The following is a 7,815-nucleotide window of genomic DNA, read 5'->3' as shown; positions in this document are numbered from 1 at the left end:
CATGTATTTCTTCGCATGGCCACAGGAAGGTGAAGTGCCAAGCAAAAGGGGGAAAGCCACTTATAACACTATCAGATCTCATGAGAATTAACTCGCTATCATGAGAACAGCATGAGGGTAACTGCCCCCATGATTAAATTACCTCACACCAGGTCCCTCCCATAACAGGTGAGGATTATGGGAAATACAATTCAAAATGAGATTTGGGTGGAGACACAGCCAAACCATATCACTTCCCATTTAAGAGTTTAAGAAATCTGACAGACCATCTTCAAATGCCAAGAGTTTAGTATTCGAGAATTGGTAGGCCTTACATATTTATATTTCTGAAAATGGACAAGGTGGTAATGGCTATATAATCAATTATTCCTTCAATCCAGATATTTAAAAATTACCTTAATTTGGCATAATCAGTTGGATTGACCATGTTGTTAAAGAATCTGGCTATTTCCTTCACTAATGACCTTTAAGTACATCAGCCTAACTTTAAAAGAGGGAAACTAAGACCTAGAGATCTAATGCCATCCCCTGGATCAGTAAGGTCTTTGCATTCAAGAGTAAATCCTACTATATAATGCTGCCTCTTTTATTTTATTTATTTATTTAATTTATATGAGATAGGGTTTCACTCTGTCACCCAGCTCGAGTGCAATGGCACAATCACAACTCCCTGCAGCCTCGAACTCCCAGGCTCAAATGATCCTCCCACTTCAGCCTCCCAAGCAGCTGGGACTACAGGTTCACACCACCACACCCAGCTAATTTTTTTTATTTTTAATTTTTTAACTTTTTTTTTTTAAGAGGTATTTTTAGCTCTTTTTTTTTTAATTTATTATTATTATTATACTTTAAGTTGTAGGGTACATGTGCATAACGTGCAGGTTTGTTACATATGTATACTTGTGCCATGTTGGTGTGCTGCACCCATCAACTCATCATTTACATCAGGTATAACTCCCAATGCAATGCCTCCCCCCTCCCCCCTCCCCATGACAGGCCCCTGTGTGTGATGTTCCCCTTCCTGAGTCCAAGTGATCTTATTGTTCAGTTCCCACCTATGAGTGAGAACATGCGGTGTTTGGTTTTCTGTTCTTGTGATAGTTGGCTAAGAATGATGGTTTCCAGCTGCATCCATGTCCCTACAAAGGACGCAAACTCATCCTTTTTGATGGCTGCATAGTATTCCATGGTGTATATGTGCCACATTTTCTTAATCCAATCTGTCACTGATGGACATTTGGGTTGATTCCAAGTCTTTGCTATTGTGAATAGTGCTGCAATAAACATACGTGTGCATGTGTCTTTATAGCAGCATAATTTATAATCCTTTGGGCATATACCCAGTAATGGGATGGCTGGGTCATATGGTACATCTAGTTCTAGATCCTTGAGGAATCGCCATACTGTTTTCCATAATGGTTGAACTAGTTTACAATCCCACCAACAGTGTAAAAGTGTTCCTATTTCTCCACATCCTCTCCAGCACCTGTTGTTTCCTGACTTTTTAATGATCGCCATTCTAACTGGTGTGAGATGGTATCTCATTGTGGTTTTGATTTGCATTTCTCTGATGGCCAGTGATGATGAGCATTTTTTCATGTGTCTGTTGGCTGTATGAATGTCTTCTTTTGAGAAATGTCTGTTCATATCCTTTGCCCACTTTTTGATGGGGTTGTTTGTTTTTTTCTTGTAAATTTGTTTGAGTTCTTTGTAGGTTCTGGATATTAGCCCTTTGTCAGATGAGTAGATTGCAAAAATTTTCTCCCATTCTGTAGGTTGCCTGTTCACTCTGATGGTAGTTTCTTTTGCTGTGCAGAAGCTCTTTAATTTAATGAGATCCCATTTGTCAATTTTGGCTTTTGCTGCCGTTGCTTTTGGTGTTTTAGACATGAAGTCTTTGCCCATGCCTATGTCCTGAATGGTACTACCTAGGTTTTCCTCTAGGATTTTTATGGTATTAGGTCTAACATTTAAGTCTCTAATCCATCTTGAATTAATTTTCGTATAAGGAGTAAGGAAAGGATCCAGTTTCAGCTTTCTACTTATGGCTAGCCAATTTTCCCAGCACCATTTATTAAATAGGGAATCCTTTCCCCATTTCTTGTTTCTCTCAGGTTTGTCAAAGATCAGATGGCTGTAGATGTGTGGTATTATTTCTGAGGACTCTGTTCTGTTCCATTGGTCTAGATCTCTGTTTTGGTACCAGTACCATGCTGTTTTGGTTACTGTAGCCTTGTAGTATAGTTTGAAGTCAGGTAGCGTGATGCCTCCAGCTTTGTTCTTTTGACTTAGGATTGTCTTGGAGATGCGGGCTCTTTTTTGGTTCCATATGAACTTTAAAGCAGTTTTTTCCAATTCTGTGAAGAAACTCATTGGTAGCTTGATGGGGATGGCATTGAATCTATAAATTACCTTGGGCAGTATGGCCATTTTCACGATATTGATTCTTCCTATCCATGAGCATGGTATGTTCTTCCATTTGTTTGTGTCCTCTTTGATTTCACTGAGCAGTGGTTTGTAGTTCTCCTTGAAGAGGTCCTTTACATCCCTTGTAAGTTGGATTCCTAGGTATTTGATTCTCTTTGAAGGAATTGTGAATGGAAGTTCATTCCTGATTTGGCTCTCTGTTTGTCTGTTACTGGTGTATAAGAATGCTTGTGATTTTTGCACTTTAATTTTGTATCCTGAGACTTTGCTGAAGTTGCTTATCAGCTTAAGGAGATTTTGGGCTGAGACAATGGGGTTTTCTAAATATACAATCATGTCATCTGCAAACAGGGACAGTTTGACTTCTTCTTTTCCTAACTGAATACCCTTGATTTCTTTCTCTTGACTAATTGCCCTAGCCAGAACTTCCAACACTATGTTGAATAGGAGTGGTGAGAGAGGGCATCCCTGTCTTGTGCCAGTTTTCAAAGGGAATTTTTCCAGTTTTTGCCCATTCAGTATGATATTGGCTGTGGGTTTGTCATAAATAGCTCTTATTATTTTGAGGTATGTTCCGTCAATACCGAATTTATTGAGCGTTTTTAGCATGAAGGGCTGTTGAATTTTGTCAAAAGCCTTTTCTGCATCTATTGAGATAATCATGTGGTTCTTGTCTTTGGTTCTGTTTATATGCTGGATTATGTTTATTGATTTGCGAATGTTGAACCAGCCTTGCATCCCAGGGATGAAGCCCACTTGATCATGGTGGATAAGCTTTTTGATGTGTTGCTGAATCCGGTTTGCCAGTATTTTATTGAGGATTTTTGCATCGATGTTCATCAGGGATATTGGTCTAAAATTCTCTTTTTTTGTTGTGTCTCTGCCAGGCTTTGGTATCAGGATGATGTTGGCCTCATAAAATGAGTTAGGGAGGATTCCCTCTTTTTCTATTGATTGGAATAGTTTCAGAAGGAATGGTACCAACTCCTCCTTGTACCTCTGGTAGAATTCAGCTGTGAATCCATCTGGTCCTGGACTTTTTTTGGTTGGTAGGCTATTAATTATTGCCTCAATTTCAGAGCCTGCTATTGGTCTATTCAGGGATTCAACTTCTTCCTGGTTTAGTCTTGGAAGAGTGTAAGTGTCCAGGAAATTATCCATTTCTTCTAGATTTTCCAGTTTATTTGCGTAGAGGTGTTTATAGTATTCTCTGATGGTAGTTTGTATTTCTGTGGGGTCGGTGGTGATATCCCCTTTATCATTTTTAATTGCGTCGATTTGATTCTTCTCTCTTTTCTTCTTTATTAGTCTTGCTAGTGGTCTGTCAATTTTGTTGATCTTTTCAAAAAACCAACTCCTGGATTCATTGATTTTTTGGAGAGTTTTTTGTGTCTCTATCTCCTTCAGTTCTGCTCTGATCTTAGTTATTTCTTGCCTTCTGCTAGCTTTCGAATGTGTTTGCTCTTGCTTCTCTAGTTCTTTTAATTGCGATGTTAGAGTGTCAATTTTAGATCTTTCCTGCTTTCTCTTGTGGGCATTTAGTGCTATAAATTTCCCTCTACACACTGCTTTAAATGTGTCCCAGAGATTCTGGTATGTTGTATCTTTGTTCTCCTTGGTTTCAAAGAACATCTTTATTTCTGCCTTCATTTCGTTATGTACCCAGTAGTCATTCAGGAGCAGGTTGTTCAGTTTCCATGTAGTTGAGCGGTTTTGATTGAGTTTCTTAGTCCTGAGTTCTAGTTTGATTGCACTGTGGTCTGAGAGACAGTTTGTTATAATTTCTGTTCTTGTACATTTGCTGAGGAGTGCTTTACTTCCAATTACGTGGTCGATTTTGGAGTAAGTACGATGTGGTGCTGAGAAGAATGTATATTCTGTTGATTTGGGGTGGAGAGTTCTATAGATGTCTATTAGGTCTGCTTGCTGCAGAGATGAGTTCAATTCCTGGATATCCTTGTTAACTTTCTGTCTCGTTGATCTGTCTAATGTTGACAGTGGAGTGTTGAAGTCTCCCATTATTATTGTATGGGAGTCTAAGTCCCTTTGTAAGTCTCTAAGGACTTGCTTTATGAATCTGGGTGCTCCTGTATTGGGTGCATATATATTTAGGATAGTTAGCTCTTCCTGTTGAATTGATCCCTTTACCATTATGTAATGGCCTTCTTTGTCTCTTTTGATCTTTGATGGTTTAAAGTCTGTTTTATCAGAGACTAGGATTGCAACCCCCGCTTTTTTTTGTTCTCCATTTGCTTGGTAAATCTTCCTCCATCCCTTTATTTTGAGCCTATGTATGTCTCTGCGTGTGAGATGGGTCTCCTGAATACAGCAGAATGATGGGTCTTGACTCTTTATCCAGTTTGCCAGTCTGAGTCTTTTAATTGGACCATTTAGTCCATTTATATTTAAGGTTAAGATTGTTATGTGTGAACTTGATCCTGCCATTATGATATTAACTGGTTATTTTGCTCATTAGTTGATGCAGTTTCTTCCTAGCCTCGATGGTCTTTACATTTTGGCATGTTTTTGCAATGGCTGGTACCGGTTGTTCCTTTCCGTGTTTAGTGCTTCCTTCAGGGTCTCTTGTAAGGCAGGCCTAGTGGTGACAAAATCTCTAAGCATTTGCTTATCTGTAAAGGATTTTATTTCTCCTTCACTTATGAAACTTAGTTTGGCTGGATATGAAATTCTGGGTTGAAAATTCTTTTCTTTAAGAATGTTGAATATTGGCCCCCACTCTCTTCTGGCTTGGAGAGTTTCTGCCGAGAGATCTGCTGTTAGTCTGATGGGCTTCCCTTTGTGGGTAACCCGACCTTTCTCTCTGGGTGCCCTTAAGATTTTTTCCTTCATTTCAACTTTGGTGAATCTGGCAATTATGTGTCTTGGAGTTGCTCTTCTCGAGGAGTATCTTTGTGGCGTTCTCTGTATTTCCTGGATTTGAATGTTGGCCTGCCCTACTAGGTTGGGGAAGTTCTCCTGGATGATATCCTGAAGAGTGTTTTCCAACTTGGTTCCATTTTCCCCCTCACTTTCAGGCACCCCAATCAGACGTAGATTTGGTCTTTTTACATAATCCCATACTTCTTGCAGGCTTTGTTCATTTCTTTTTCTTCTTTTTTCTTTTGGTTTCTCTTCTCGCTTCATTTCATTCATTTGATCCTCAATCGCAGATACTCTTTCTTCCAGTTGATCGAGTCGGTTACTGAAGCTTGTGCATTTGTCACGTATTTCTCGTGTCATGGTTTTCATCTCTTTCATTTCGTTTATGACCTTCTCTGCATTAATTACTCTAGCCATCAATTCTTCCACTTTTTTTTCAAGATTTTTAGTTTCTTTGCGCTGGGTACGTAATTCCTCCTTGAGCTCTGAGAAATTTGATGGACTGAAGCCTTCTTCTCTCATCTCGTCAAAGTCATTCTCCGTCCAGCTTTGATCCGTTGCTGGTGATGAGCTGCGCTCCTTTGCCGGGGGAGATGCGCTCTTATTTTTTGAATTTCCAGCTTTTCTGCCCTGCTTTTTCCCCATCTTTGTGGTTTTATCTGCCTCTGGTCTTTGATGATGGTGATGTACTAATGGGGTTTTGGTGTAGGTGTCCTTCCTGTTTGATAGTTTTCCTTCTAACAGTCAGGACCCTCAGCTGTAGGTCTGTTGGAGATTGCTTGAGGTTCACTCCAGACCCTGTTTGCCTGGGTATCAGCAGCAGAGGCTGCAGAAGATAGAATATTTCTGAACAGCGAGTGTACCTGTCTGATTCTTGCTTTGGAAGCTTCCTCTCAGGGGTGTACTCCACCCTGTGAGGTGTGGGGTGTCAGACTGCCCCTCGTGGGGGATGTCTCCCAGTTAGGCTACTCAGGGGTCAGGGACCCACTTGAGCAGGGAGTCTGTCCCTTCTCAGATCTCAACCTCCGTGTTGGGAGATCCACTGCTCTCTTCAAAGCTGTCAGACAGAGTCGTTTGCGTCTGCAGAGGTTTCGGCTGTGTTTGTTATTGCCCTGTCCCCAGAGGTGGAGTCTACAGAGACAGGCAGGTTTCCTTGAGCTGCTGTGAGCTCCACCCAGTTCGAGCTTCCCAGCATCTTTGTTTACCTACTTAAGCCTCAGCAATGGCGGGCGCCCCTCCCCCAGCCTCGCTGCTGCCTTGCCGGTAGATCACAGACTGCTGTGCTAGCAATGAGGGAGGCTCCGTGGGTGTGGGACCCTCCCGGCCAGGTGTGGGATATGATCTCCTGGTGTGCCTGTTTGCTTAAAGCGCAGTATTGGGGTGGGAGTTACCCGATTTTCCAGGTGTTGTGTGTCTCAGTTCCCCTGGCTAGGAAAAGGGATTCCCTTCCCCCTTGCGCTTCCCAGGTGAGGCAATGCCTCGCCCTGCTTCAGCTCTCGCTGGTCGGGCTGCAGCAGCTGACCAGCACCGATCGTCCGGCACTCCCCAGTGAGATGAACCCAGTACCTCAGTTGAAAATGCAGAAATCACCGGTCTTCTGTGTCGCTCGCGCTGGGAGTTGGAGACTGGAGCTGTTCCTATTCGGCCATCTTGCTCCGCCCCTCAATTTTTTAACTTTTTGTAGAGAGAGTATTGCCGTGGTACTCAGGCTGGTCTCGAACTCCTGGCTCAAGCAATCCTCCTACCTCAGCCTCCCAAAGTGTTGGGATTACAGAGCTAAGCCACTGTGCCAGCCCTGCCTCTTTGAAAGAAAGAAAAAAGCCTAGGATTTAATGAATTTCAAGCCTAGTTTTTTTTTTTTATTACATCAGTTCTTTTTCCTTCAGAAAAGTAATCAAGGAGAGACACAACATAATGATGAACTGGGTTTAGATTTGCGTGGCTAAGATTCCTAATTTTAAATAATTCCATTTTTACCAAGTAAGATAAACTAAATTGTCCTTGACATAGGTAAAGGGAAAGCATAAAATATAAATTATGCTTAATTTCTCCAACACAAGTTTCTAATAGAGAGCCATTTGCGGGGAGGGGGCATCTGCCCCTGCAGGTAGGAATATTTTTATACTGGCATTATTTAGAATCACTGGAGCATTATGACAATAAAAAGCAGACCAACCTGGTTTCATTATTGTTTTTAAATTTTCTGCAGACAATGCACCCGCTAACTGACTGTACCGGAGGCCAACAGCTCCCACCACTGCCCTTGGTGGGCCACTTTTAGGGGCCAATGTGGGAGATGTACTAAGAAATAATCCTATGACACAAATCACTGCCACAAATAGTGTCACTGGAGGTAGAAATAATACTGGAGAAACATAGGAAAACATTTGAGATCTTAACAAGGGATACAAAAATGGGTAGCAATGAATGAAAAGCAGTTCAAAGTATTTCTGAGTGATATGGTTGGCCGAGGGAACCCTGAGTAGATGGTGCATGGAAGTCCCACAG

Source organism: Macaca nemestrina, chromosome 5, assembly GCF_043159975.1.
Source record: "Macaca nemestrina isolate mMacNem1 chromosome 5, mMacNem.hap1, whole genome shotgun sequence".
NCBI lineage: Eukaryota > Metazoa > Chordata > Mammalia > Primates > Cercopithecidae > Macaca > Macaca nemestrina.
This window is presented reverse-complemented; position numbering follows the sequence as displayed.